This window comes from Moschus berezovskii, chromosome 9 (genome assembly GCF_049115385.1).
Source record: "Moschus berezovskii isolate FMDL1 chromosome 9, NW_MosBer_1.0, whole genome shotgun sequence".
NCBI lineage: Eukaryota > Metazoa > Chordata > Mammalia > Artiodactyla > Moschidae > Moschus > Moschus berezovskii.
In genome coordinates this window covers 19,647,549-19,660,258 of record NC_142468.1, presented here as the reverse complement: position 1 = coordinate 19,660,258, position 12,710 = coordinate 19,647,549, and the positions used below count along the sequence as shown (strand labels likewise).

General features: G+C 43.0%; 1 protein-coding gene across 19 annotated transcripts in view; it reads left to right on the top strand.

Moving 5' to 3' along the window:
* The window catches only part of RGS6 (regulator of G protein signaling 6), a 615,519-nt gene that overhangs the window by 305,058 nt on the left and 297,751 nt on the right, over positions 1-12,710 (top strand). The window lies entirely within an intron of this gene.

The window sequence follows — 12,710 nt, the reverse complement described above, 5'->3', positions numbered from 1 at the left end:
TTTAATATGCACTGTGCAGCTGTGAATGAATCACTTCAATAAAATGATCTTCAAGTTTCCTTTCAGTTCCAAAACTGAGTACTCGTTAAGGTTAAATATTTCCTGAGCAGTTTTATTTATCTCATTAATTTTCTTAAAACAGCTTTCCACAAAAGTTCAAATTTATTGTAATTTTTTAAAACCAATTATAACAAATTCTGTTTGTGGAATCCAAATTAATGAGGTCTTACTGCATGCTAATTAAAGCTGCTTAGAATTCTATGAAGACATTCCCTTCAAGAGTTCAGATTTGTTGATGAAAATTTCTCATTAGTCTTCATGACGAGCTTGAGAAACAAATGATCAGTCTGTGAACCCTAAAAAAGGAAAATTCTGGGATTTTCTTCCCAGTTTTTACTATGGAAGGCAGTAAGAGAACAGCAAAGAAACTTAGCTTTCTGGTTTTAACATCTTGCAGATAACTCACTCTCTTAAAGAGATTCTTGTAATGATTTAAAACCAAACTATAATGTAGCTGCAAAGCTCAATTAGCAGATTCATTAGTTGGGTCTTGATCACAATTCTGGTTGTCACCCCTAATAGATTAAATTAAAGTGTTCATTCACTACGGTCATTAGTCCCTGTCAATGATAAGAAGAAATCTGTTTGTGTTCAACTTCTAATGAGTGTGTTAAGTGGTGTCTCTGCTTAGAACACATATCAGTTGTGGTTCAGGGTGATGTGATCCATTTAAAAGCCATATTCCTGCAGGTAGAGTCTGGGAGGTTTAACCAGAACAGCTGAGAAAAGGTGACACTACCCAATCTAGTAGTAATAGAAGGGGATAATTTGGAAGGCCAGATCTTCCAGAGTCAGGAAGGAAGGTAGTTTACACCAGAGGGAGAGAGTAATTGCTTCATCCCACCCAGAAGGGAGTTTTGCAATGGAACAAAGGCTTACATTAGGCCAGGTTTTCCCTAGGTATAGTAGGAAGACCATTTGCATCAGGATCATTTGGGAAGTTTGTATAAAAAAAAAAACAAAAAACACTGCCAGCCCTTGGGCCGCAGTCCGGGCCACTGGGGATAAGGTCCAGGAATCTGTGTGGTTAATAAGCACATCATATTATTTCTGGGCTGACTAAAGATTGAGATGATGCCTGCAAGAAGAGACAGAGAGGCAAATCAGATGCTACAAAAACATCAGAACATTTTGTAAGAAAGTATTGAGGAATCTTCTCCCCATTCCAGTATTCTTGCCTGGAAAATCCCATGGACAAGAGGAGCCTGTCTGGCTACACAAAGGGTCAAACACCATTTAGCAACTAAACAATAACAAGGCCTAACCCAGACCTTCAAATCTTTGGAATTGCCACAAAAAATATTTGTTATGCCACAGGAATAGTAGGAACTTAACCCATCTTGGGTGGCATGTTCCAGATTTTTCCCCTATTAGCTAGTCAAGGCCTGGTGGAAACCACTTTTAAAGGCAGGTTTGATGCGTTTTGTCCTCCCCATTGAGGACCTTAGGCTCTTTGTCAGTTTCAACCTCTGTATTTATATTTTATTACCATAAATGAAAGATGGTGTTTTCTAGCATCTGGGTTTTTCAATCTCAGAGTTTAGTCTAGGGATATGTGAAAGTGGCCCATAGCTTAGCCTGGGCCCATTATAAATGAAATTTTTTAAAGACTATTCACTTCAGAAAAAAAGAAAAATCAAGTCTCCTATAATACCACTGCCAAAACCACCAAATACTATTTGGAGTGTGTTACTTTAGCATACATTCTATACCTTTATTTTTCAAAAATAGAATCATACTGTATTTAGTGTGATCAAATCTGATTTCTTCCTTTAATATATCTTATCTATCTATATAAATAGATACATCTATTTTATTATGTTTACTGACTGCTGGTATTCTGTAATATTTATGCATATACTTTATTTAATGAAGTGCCCGTTAATGAACACTTAGGCTTATTCTGTAAATTGGATTTTCTAGTGTCTTTCGGAGCTTATAGCCACTAAAATTTAGGATTCTTGCTGCTGTTATGGCTCATCTTGAAGTCTCTGAAGAAACAAGTGCTTTGTAGAATAGAATCCAATTTTCTTGCTTAAAAAAAGAATTCCTCAGAGTCAAGGGTTGTTTAGATATAATTTTCACTTTATTCTAAAAAACTAAGAATAAATAAAAGTTCAAGTCTATAACCAATGCCCACCCCTCTCATGAAAGTAATCAGCCTCTGTTCTGAAATTTTAAAGGAAAAAAAAAAAGCTGAAAATGTCACTGAAATCATTTTTAATTAGGCATTTAGCAGTTTCTAAAGCAAGTTATAAATTGGCCTTCAAATGTGGTATTTTTTAAAGAAAGGAGCATTTTAATTGGTGTATTCTTGTTTAGCATTTCATGTCAGATGGTAAAGTTTTAAACTTTAGATGTCGTATCTAAGTGTACCAGAGCAAGAATATGATTTCGTCTGTCTTCTAATGAGCTGAACCATGGCACCTAAGTGGATGTGTCTACATGGTCTATGGGAGGAAAGGGAAACTTTTCTGTTAGCTTTGGCTTGACGTCATGTTTGGGGGGCCTGGAACTACCACTTTCATCACATAGCACCGTAGAGGTTCTTAAAATATGGTCCATGGACCATGGCAGCAGCATCACATAAGAGCTTGTTAGAAGGGGTCCCATCCCACCCCTCCTGAATCAGAATCTTCATTTTAGTAAGAGCCTCAGGTGACTCCCATATGCTTTAAAGTCTGAGAACTACTGAAGAGGAGACCCAATAAATCAGACCAAGCAAACATATACACAGCCTCCATCTACTGCTCTCCACTAGTTATGGAACATTTCTTTCAAAAGATTGGTTCTTGCAATTGTGTTTGGCAAGCGACTTAAACTATGAAGCTGTTGTTTGACATTAATGTTGGAATGCATGTGTTCAAGTGAATCGACATAAAGGAAAACTTCTGTAGAATGAATCTTATTTCTCACTTTATTTTTATAGTAAAATTAGATGCTTCCAGTTTGAAAAATACCCTGGTTTATAATATTATAATGAAAAAAAAGAATGAATTGAGGTGCTCACCAAACCCCTGGCACTTTGGGGGTCAGTTCAGTTCAGTCACTCAGTCGTGTCCGACTCTTTGCGACCCCATGAATCACAGCACGTCAGGCCTCCCTGTCCATCACCAACTCCCGGAGTTCACTCAAACTCATGTCCATCGAGTCGGTGGTGCCATCCAGCCGTCTCGTTCTCTGTCGTCCCCTTCTCCTCCCGCCCCCAATCCCTCCTAGCATCAGACTCTTTTCCAGTGAGTCATCTCGTCGCATGAGGTGACCAAAGTATTGGAGTTTCAGCTTTAGCATCAGTCCTTCCAATGAACACCCAGGACTGATCTTTAGAATGGACTGGTTGGATCTGCTTGTAGTCCAAGGGACTCTCAAGAGTCTTCTCCAACACCACAGTTCAAATTCTTTGGTGATCAGCTTTCTTCACAGTCCAACTCTCACATCCATACATGACCACGGGAAAAACCATAGCCTGGGGTCAGTGACCTTAAGAAGCTTGAGTCTTCCCAATACCAACCATTGTTCAAACTATTCATAAGCACAAGAGTGTTCCAGGTACTTCACTGGAGAGGAGGGAAAATCTGTTCATACACCAATAATTATAAAGACAGAGGTGTCCTGGGATTAGAGCGAGCACCTAACTTTGTATGAGGGGCCAGGAACGCCAAATGGTGAAAGAACTGTTTGAACTGAGTCTTGCTAGATAAGGAGGAGTCCCTCGGGGAGCCAGGAGGGCAGAACACATCAAGTAACTGAGGATGAATATAAACATACAAAGATAGGTTGCTATGTTAATAATGTGTTCTTCCTCCTGTTGTTAGTAGGGAGCCACTGGCAGATTCTAATCAGAGAAGTGACGTAAGATTTTTATTTGAGAAAGACAAGTTTTCTATTCAGCAGAAATAGAGCAAGGTGAGGTCGGAGGGACATCAACAAGGAAGCTGTGGCAATAGCAGTGGAGGCAATAGCAATTCTGCTTCAGAGAGATGCGAGAAGCAGAATCGACAGGATTAGAGACAAAGCAAAGAGATAGGATAGGAAAGGAAAAAGGCAAAGACTTCCCAGATTCCAGCTGGGCTCACTCAATTGCTGTGGGTGCCATTAAAATGAGATGGAAATTTAAGGTGTTTTCCTACTCTTTCTACTCTTCTTCTATGGTTGCTCCTGTTGTATCTTCCTTCCTTGTGAGACCAAAGACATAAAGAAAACATTTGTAGGAAATAATACAGAGAGACCTTTGTATCCATAACCCATGATCTGTGAATGATAGTGTTCTGTTCTGTTCCGTCGCTCAGTCGTGTCCGACTCTTTGCGACCCTGTGGACTGAATGATAGTGTTAACACCTTGCAAAACCACAGTAAAATAAACCCTCCTTAAAATGTTATTATCTCTGGGCAATTTTGAGTCAAAACACCCATATACTTTCATGTTTATTTAGTTATTATCTTAAAGTTTTTTTGGCCACACCATGCAGCATATGGGATCTTAGTTTCTCCACCAGGGATCGAACCTGCATCCCCTGCATTGAAAGTGTGGAGTCTTAACCACTGAACCACTAGGGAAGTCCCATATACTTTCACTTTAAAATAAAAAGTAAAATTGTCCCTTCACTAATCTCCCCACACCCTCCCTGTCCAGTGCTTCCTATCCCCGTGCTCTCTTGGTGGAGAAGATCTTAAACCTGGTGTGGAAAATCACATCATTTTGTGGTCATTAGTGTCCCTCTGTCCCCAAAGATTGGGACTGGCCTTTGTATTTTGGTGACTCCCAGAGTCACCCTCAGGCATGTGCTTGTAAGGCCAGCACTCACAGCATACCTCTTTACGATGTTGGTAAACACGTGGTATGTCAGGGCATTGGTGCTGGTTCTGGCTCTCCCAGATGATGGACAGAATCTCTCAGGTCCTTGTTCTACATTTCTGAAAAACCTGTTCCTATGGTAGTTAGGACTTTGGTATGCCAGTGACAGACCCACGGGTCAGATTAACTTAAAACATGAAATGTATTGTATTAACTTAATGATCTGGAAAGTTTGGGAATAAGGCTCCTTTCTGAGACTTCTGGGACTCAAACAATATGATCAGGACTGTTTCCCTCTCCCCTTTTCCCTGTGTGTTGAACTCATGCTCTTCATATGGCCACTGGTGGATCCCAGTTCATATCCTTACAGCTCAGAGGTTTGTGTGAGGGCTAAGATTTGCACTTCACCATCAGAATAAAACCCTACTGGGGAAGAGTTCTGTTTGACCTAAGCTACATCCTACGCCAATCCCATGGACCGATCACTTGTTCAGGGGCATGGAGTATATTATGAAGTTCTCAACTCTTTATCATCTTCTCATGATAAGATGAGCTTCTTGTTTTCTACCTCTGATAAAATGAGATGCTCATTATCTGTTGGTCATGGGATTGGGGTATCATGTTGGCAGCTGACAACCAAATGGAAAAGGAGAAACTAATCTTCCAAAGGAAGGGATAATGCTGAACTGGGCAGAACAATGTTCCGCTTGCATTGGGCAGCTTCTCTCTAGGTGAGGAGAGAGGGGATGTCACCTGGTACTGATAGCTGTCCCCTCCAGGAATTATGGTCAGTGTTGGGAGAAAAAGACAATGATGACTGCAAGCAGAGAGATGTTCACATGTGTGAAGTTGTAAGGAGTTCAAATCTAATAGCTGTAATTGTCTTTGTGAAATAGAAAACAACGTCTGCTGAAAGAGAGTAGAGCAGAGTGGGGAACATGAGGAGCTAGCTGAAGGTCTGAGGGATGTTGAGAGGTGTAATGGATCTGGGACAATGAAAAGAATTGCTGAGAGATGTGGAAGACCCAACTACGACTGGAGGTAGAGGTGAGTCAGGCTTCTCTGGAAAAACAGAACAAATAGGATGGATGTACAATATGTCAGTGCAATCACAAACACATGTATATACATACACATCTATAGGAAGAGAATTACTTCACGGAATTGGTTTACTCAGTTGTGGAAACAGGTAAGTCAGTTATCTGTAGAGCAGACTTCCAGGGTGGAAACTCTTAGACACGGGCAGATGCTACAATCCACTAGCATTATTGAGAACAATCTGCTTGACTTAAAGTCAGCTTGTTGTTGCTGACAGATACATCTGCAAAATACCTCACAGCGACAGCTAGGTTACTGCTTGATTGAATGACTGAGTACTATAGCCTAGTCATAATGGCACAGAAAACCACATCTCACAGAAAGCATAAGCTCTGCGAACCAACTTGCATGGTATTCAATTATTTTTCTCCGCCTTCAGTTCAGCAGAGGTAAGTATCCAGCATGTAGGAGTAGAGGTGAGCTGTTAAGTACTAGATGAGGGAACTGTCAGGATAAGAACACTGAAGGCTGAAGGGCAGATGATGGGAAGATGCTGTTGAAGAATGGTGGAGCTGTGTCCCTCGGGGCCAAGGCTGCACTGAGAAGTTAGTTCCCAGCTGTAAAGTGTCGATAATAAGAATATCAACCACACAGGTTAAAATAAATAATGCATGAAAAACACTTATGTTGGTCACTGAACTAAGTACCAGATTAATTTTGAATTGTTAGCATTGTTGTGATTTCATTTAACTATCAAGGAATTGATAGTTTCTATAAAGTCAAAATGGCAACCCACTCCAGTGTTCTTGCCTGGAGAATCCCAGGGACGGGGGAGCCTGCTGGGCTGCCGTCTATGGGGTCACACAGAGTCGGACACGACTGAAGTGACTTAGCAGCAGCAGCATAAAGTCAAAAAGTAGATTTATTGGAGGTAAGAGAGTGTGGTACAATGGAGTTTCCTTATTTATTCTTCCAACAGTGATTTAATAACCATGGTTTATGAGCACTGTTTTAGGTGCTGGAGATACAGAAGTGAACAGGCAAAATCTCTCTGCCCTCCTGGGGCTTATTATGTTACATTAGTGGGAAGAGGCATCAGCTAATAAATAATTTTAGCAAATAAAATAGCTGCTGGTCCAGTGGTACAAGTTCTATGAAGTAAAACAAAGTGATAGAGCAATGCCAGGCAGGGCAAGAATTGGGATGATATAATCATAAGGAAAGCTTTCTAATAAAGTGACATTTAAATAGGAACCTGAAGAACTGAAAGGAAGGAGTATCAGGGAAAGAAGCCCTGAGGCAGGAGCCTGTTCCTCCCTGCAAGGAGGAGAGAATGTGGAAGACGATCTAGGAGGAGCAGGTGCTTTCGCTCTGCTGACCCAGGAGCAGTGGGCAACTTCAGCTGTTGTTGTCTAAAGGCAAAAACCCTGTGTGTCCACAGAGGCCTGCTATAGTCAGAGTGACTGACCACCCTGGGTCAATTTGTACTCAAAATAACCTATTTCAACTTTTATTATTTTCTATTTTAACTCTTATTTTCATAAGCTAAAAAGATCAAGTCCCAAAACCTTTTGAAATTATAAACCAATTTTCTTCTTAAAAAAAAAGATAGGTGGCCCCAGGACAGGTCAAGTTGGGTGTGGTAGGTCATCGTAAATTCTCTGGTGCTCACTCTCAGTGAGGTCAGCAGCCAGTGGAGAGTTTTGAGCAGAGAAGTGAAGTGATCTGACTTAGCTCTTATGGGAGTCATTTTGGAGACATCGTGAGGAGTGGACAGGAAAGGGACAAGGGTAGAAGGAAACCAGTTAGGAAGCAGTTACCATAATCCAGGCAAGACAAATTTATGATCTGAAAGCAGTATCTGCTGTGAACAAGGCTGGGTTGTGACCAAAGGGATGTGTTACTGAAGTGCTTGCTGGCAAAGATCAAGGTGGCCCAGGACCTTAGAAAGGCATTTATTGGGGGTGGTAGGAGGGGTCTTCAACATTGATACAGACCTTGGGGGCAGAACAGATAGGGGTGGGGAGAAGGACCGTGATCCAGGTTTCGAAGTCCTCCCTGAGTCAGGGAGTAGGACTAAGAGGGTGGTAGCAGACAGCCGCTGCTGCTGCTGCTGCTAAGTCACTTCAGTCGTGTCCGACTCTGTGTGACCCCATAGATGGAAGTTCACCAGGCTCCCCCGTCCCTGGGATTCTCCAGGCAAGAACACCGCAGTGGGGCAGAAAGACTAGGTTTAGCTGAATGTCAGGTAGGCTCTTGACTGAGGACCTTTGCATACATTGCTTTCTTTCCCTGGAACATTCAGTTCCTCAAATCCACATGATTCATTTTCTTCCTTCCTCTCTTCAGGTTTCTATTTAAAGAGATCTCAAGGCTGTTGATCAGGAAATGGTACATATAAGAACCAAGAGAATGCTTGCTCCTCTGGGCCTGCATCACCTAGAATGTGAGAGAATGGACACTTTCCGCCTGAGAGGTCTGACTCGGGAGTAGTGTCCTCGGGGAAGGTTTGGCAGGTCTGGGTTGAGGCCAGAAGGTGGAAGGAGTGTCCTGTGAGAGATGGAAGAAGGCCAGGGACTTTACTGACCACAGGTCAAGGGTTTCAGCAGATATGATGGGGGGGTGGTATCAGAGGGAGATCAGTGGAGGGGGAAAGATTCAATCAGGGAGGAAATGATGAGAGGCCTGGAGGAGCCAGTGATGGAATGGAAGCTGAGGCTGCAGACAGTGGAGCAGTTGCACTTAGAGATCCTGGCAAGACGGAGGCTGACAGTGTGTACAACCTCCACATTTCCTGGGACACCAAACAGAGCATAGGTGCCCATGAGGGGTAAGTGGGTGGTCCGAGGGGTTGTGAGGAGTGACGAGATAGCTCCTAGGATGCATATCTCTTGAATGAGCTGTGGCCTGGGGTGGTATGAAGGCCTGAATCCATCCTGGATGGAATTAGCAGAGAGGAACTCGACCCACAGAGGTCTTTATCCACAGTAGGCAAACCCTTCATACCATCAAGCTTCAGGTCCCAACCTTTCCATTTTCATTGCCAACATCTTTGCCCTTATGTTCGTAGAGAAGTGAGTTCCTTGTCATTGAAAGTATGTAAACTATAAAGTAGACAACTTCTGGGAAGGAATATAGAAGATGGAAGCTCAAGCATTTCTTGAGGGCTAAGCCAGATAAATTTTATTTGCCATTTGACCTTTTGCATCGGAGACTCTCTGGCTATCAAATGATGTCTCAGGGTTTATCTCTGTGAGGATATAGCACAGGCAGTTCTCAGGTGGGTCAATTATTTATGGACTGCAAGGGCTGTGGAACTTTAAAAACTGTATACAAATGTGGAAACCATATTAAAAATGAATTGAGATCAGCAGCTCCCACAATCTCTGCTTATGAATCATCACTTCAATTTAAATACACATCAAAGGATCTGGGTTGATCCTTTATGTCCTTGAAATGAGCAGAGTTCTTATATTACTGTTTTCAGTAACTGGTTAGTAGCCAGCAGTAGAGACTGCTGGAGACAGTCTCTACTCCTCCAGCAATGCAGGAGACACAGGTTTGATCCCTTGCTTGGGAAGATCCATTGAAGAAGGAAAGGGTAACCCAATTCAGTGTCTTGCCTGGGAAATCTCATAGACAGAGGAGCCTGGTGGGATACAGTCCATGGGGTTTCACAGAGTCAGACACAACTGAACAACTAAACAACGTTTCTTAGTGCATGCTAGGCAGGGCTGTTTTTGTATGAGCCCTTAGAGTGAGAGAAAGGACAGTGTGGTGCCTACCTCTGGTTTCACAGTGAGCTGGAAGGGAAGGGGTTGCAGGCTTGTGTAAGGCAGACCAGAGGCTAAAGTTGGGGGGAGTACCTTGAGCCTCTCTGCCTGTGATAAGAGCATCAGTTAATCTGGGCTCTGTGAGAGACAAGCACATCTCCAGGACCATGGCTTTTTGCAGTGATGGTGTGAGACATGTGGCAACTAGACATCTTTCCTGAGTATCCGTAGACAGGAGGATTTCAACCCCAACATTCACAGGTGGTGGCTGTGCTTAGGATTGGTTAAGGGGATGGAGAGGCATGATTGTGGTTTGCATGACAGCAAAGTTCTCTGTCTAGAAAGGGTGCGAGCTGAATCCTGATAGTGCTGTGTGGCTTATATATTTTATTGAGCACCTGTTATGCTCCTGTGTTGATAAGCAGTTAGCATACACTGCTCTTAATTTCCCCACTTAATTTTGGACTTTGAGTTAGACAAGCAGTTCAGGCAGGCTGGCCCCCTGACAAGACCCCACACAAGGACTGTACCTCTAAAGGGTAATCATTTTCTGAGATCTGGATCTTTACTGGGTAGGTTCAAAATTCTGGTGTGTAACCAGAGATGAATGGATGTTTAGGAGACCGACATACTATCTTGACTCATAAAGAACTCATGTCCGAAAACAGGACTTCCCTGGTGGTATGGTGGATAAGAATCCACCTGCCAGTGCAAGGGACACGGATTTGATCCCTGGTCTGGGAAGCTTCCACATGCCTCAGAGCCGCTAAACCCATGCACCGTACTACTAAGCCCGCACTCTAGAGCCCACACGCTGCAACTACTGAAGTCCATGTGCCTAGAGCCTGTGCTCCTCAGCAAGAGAAGCCACTGCGATGAGTAGCCCCTGCTCACCACAAGTAGAGAAAGCCCATGCACAGTGATGAAGACCCAGCACAACCAGAAATAAATTTAAGATAAAACAGGACTGTTAGCCACTCATCTTACAGTGATAAAGAAAATAACCCTGGGAACAAGATACATGTGTTCTCTGATCAGAGCATTTTCTCCAAAGGCAAGGTTATATGAGAACACAGTTTAAGATCAGAAGGTTAACTTTTGAGCATGAAGCAGCCAAGGTTGGATGAGGTAGGAGATCTTACAGGCTGGGCCATAGACCTGTGAGAGTCTGAGGTTGAATGTTACAGCTACTCCCATGGGGAGGGGACATCCGGCCTCTCTGTCTCTGCTTTCAGTACTTCTGACGCTGGTTGGCATCTAACTGAGCTGATACAGGCTTTCTTTAGATATTTTAATACTGGCTCTCAAATCAAGTTGTCATCTTACTTTAAGAGTATGTTTTCTGTTTGTGATGTCTTTGCGTATCACTGTTTTAGTCCATTATTTTTGTTTTATGGCTGTAAGATGTCGTTGTTCCATTTCCAGATTTTTGGGGAAGGATAAGAAAAGTGGGAAAGCATCATACCATCACCCTCACCTCCCACTGTAAAGAAGGTATTATATTCCCCATCTTAGAGCTGAGTAAACTAGGTCATGCCGAGCTACAGTGTCATCCTATATAGTAGTCATTTAGTTGCTTGTTTATTGTCAATTTCTCCCATTTGACTGTAAGCCTCACCACAGTGGGATCTCTGTTTTATTCACTACCATGTTCCCAGCACCTGTAACAGTGCAGGGCACCATGTAGGTATAGGCAAAATAAATACGTTTTGGGCAGATGAATGATCAGACACTCAATTCCAGGTCTATCTGGCTCTAAAGAAATGGTGCCTGCTTGTGCACTAAGTCACTTCAGTTGGTTGTGTCCAATTCCTTGTGACCCCATGGAACACAGCCCACCTGGTCCTCTGTCCATGGGATTCTCCAGGCAAGAATATGAGAGTGGGTTGCCATGCCCTTCTCCAGGGATTCTTCCCGACCCAGGGATCAAACCTCTGTCTTTCATGTCTCCTGCATTGGCAGCTGGATTCTTAACCACTAGCGCCACCTGGGAAGCCCCTGAAACTACACCCCAACCTCTGGTGAGGCAGTGGAAGAGAGGGAAATCTAACAGTTCAGTTCAGTTCAGTCACTCAGTCGTGTCCGACTCTCTGCGACCCCATGAATCACAGCACGCCAGGCCTCCCTATCCATCACCAACTCGCTGAGTTCACTCAAACTCATGTCCACAGAGTCGGTGATACCATCCAGCCATCTCATTCTCGGTCATCCCCTTCTCCTCCTGCCCCCAACCTTTCCCAGCATCAGAGTCTTTTCCAGTGAGTCAACTCATCGCATGAGGTGGCCAAAGTATTGGAGTTTCAGCTTTAGCATCAGTCCTTCAAATGAACACCCAGGATTGATCTCCCTTAGAATGGACTGGTTGGATCTCCTTGCGGTACAAGGGACTCTCAAGAGTCTTCTCCACCACCACAGTTCAAAAGCATCAATTCTTCGGCAATCAGCTTTCTTCACAGTCCAACTCTCACATCCATACATGACCACGGGAAAGACGATATCCTTGACTAGATGGACCTGTGTTGGCAAAGTAACGTCTCTGCTTTTTAATATATTATCAAGGTTGGTCATAACTTTCCTTCCAAGGAGTAAGCGTCTTTTAATTTCCTGGCTGCAATCAGCATCTGCAGTGATTTTGGAGCCCAAAAATATAAAGTCTGACACTGTTTCTACTGTTTTCCTATCTATTTCCAATGAAGTGATGGGACCAAACGCCATGATCTTTGTTTTCTGAATGTTGAGCTTCAAGCCAACCTTTTCACTCTCCTCTTTCACTTTCATCAAGAGGCTTTTGAGTTCCTCTTCACTTTCTGCCATAAGGGTAGTGTCATCTGCATATCTGAGGTTATTGATATTTCTCCCAGAAATCTTGATTCCAGCTTGTGCTTCTTCCAGCCCAGCGTTCCTCATGATGTACTCTGCATATAAGTTAAATAAGCAAGGTGACAATATACAGCATTGACGCACTCCTTTTCCTATTTGGAACCAGTCGGTTGTTCCATGTACAGTTCTGACTGTTGCTTCCTGACCTGCATACAGGTTTCTCA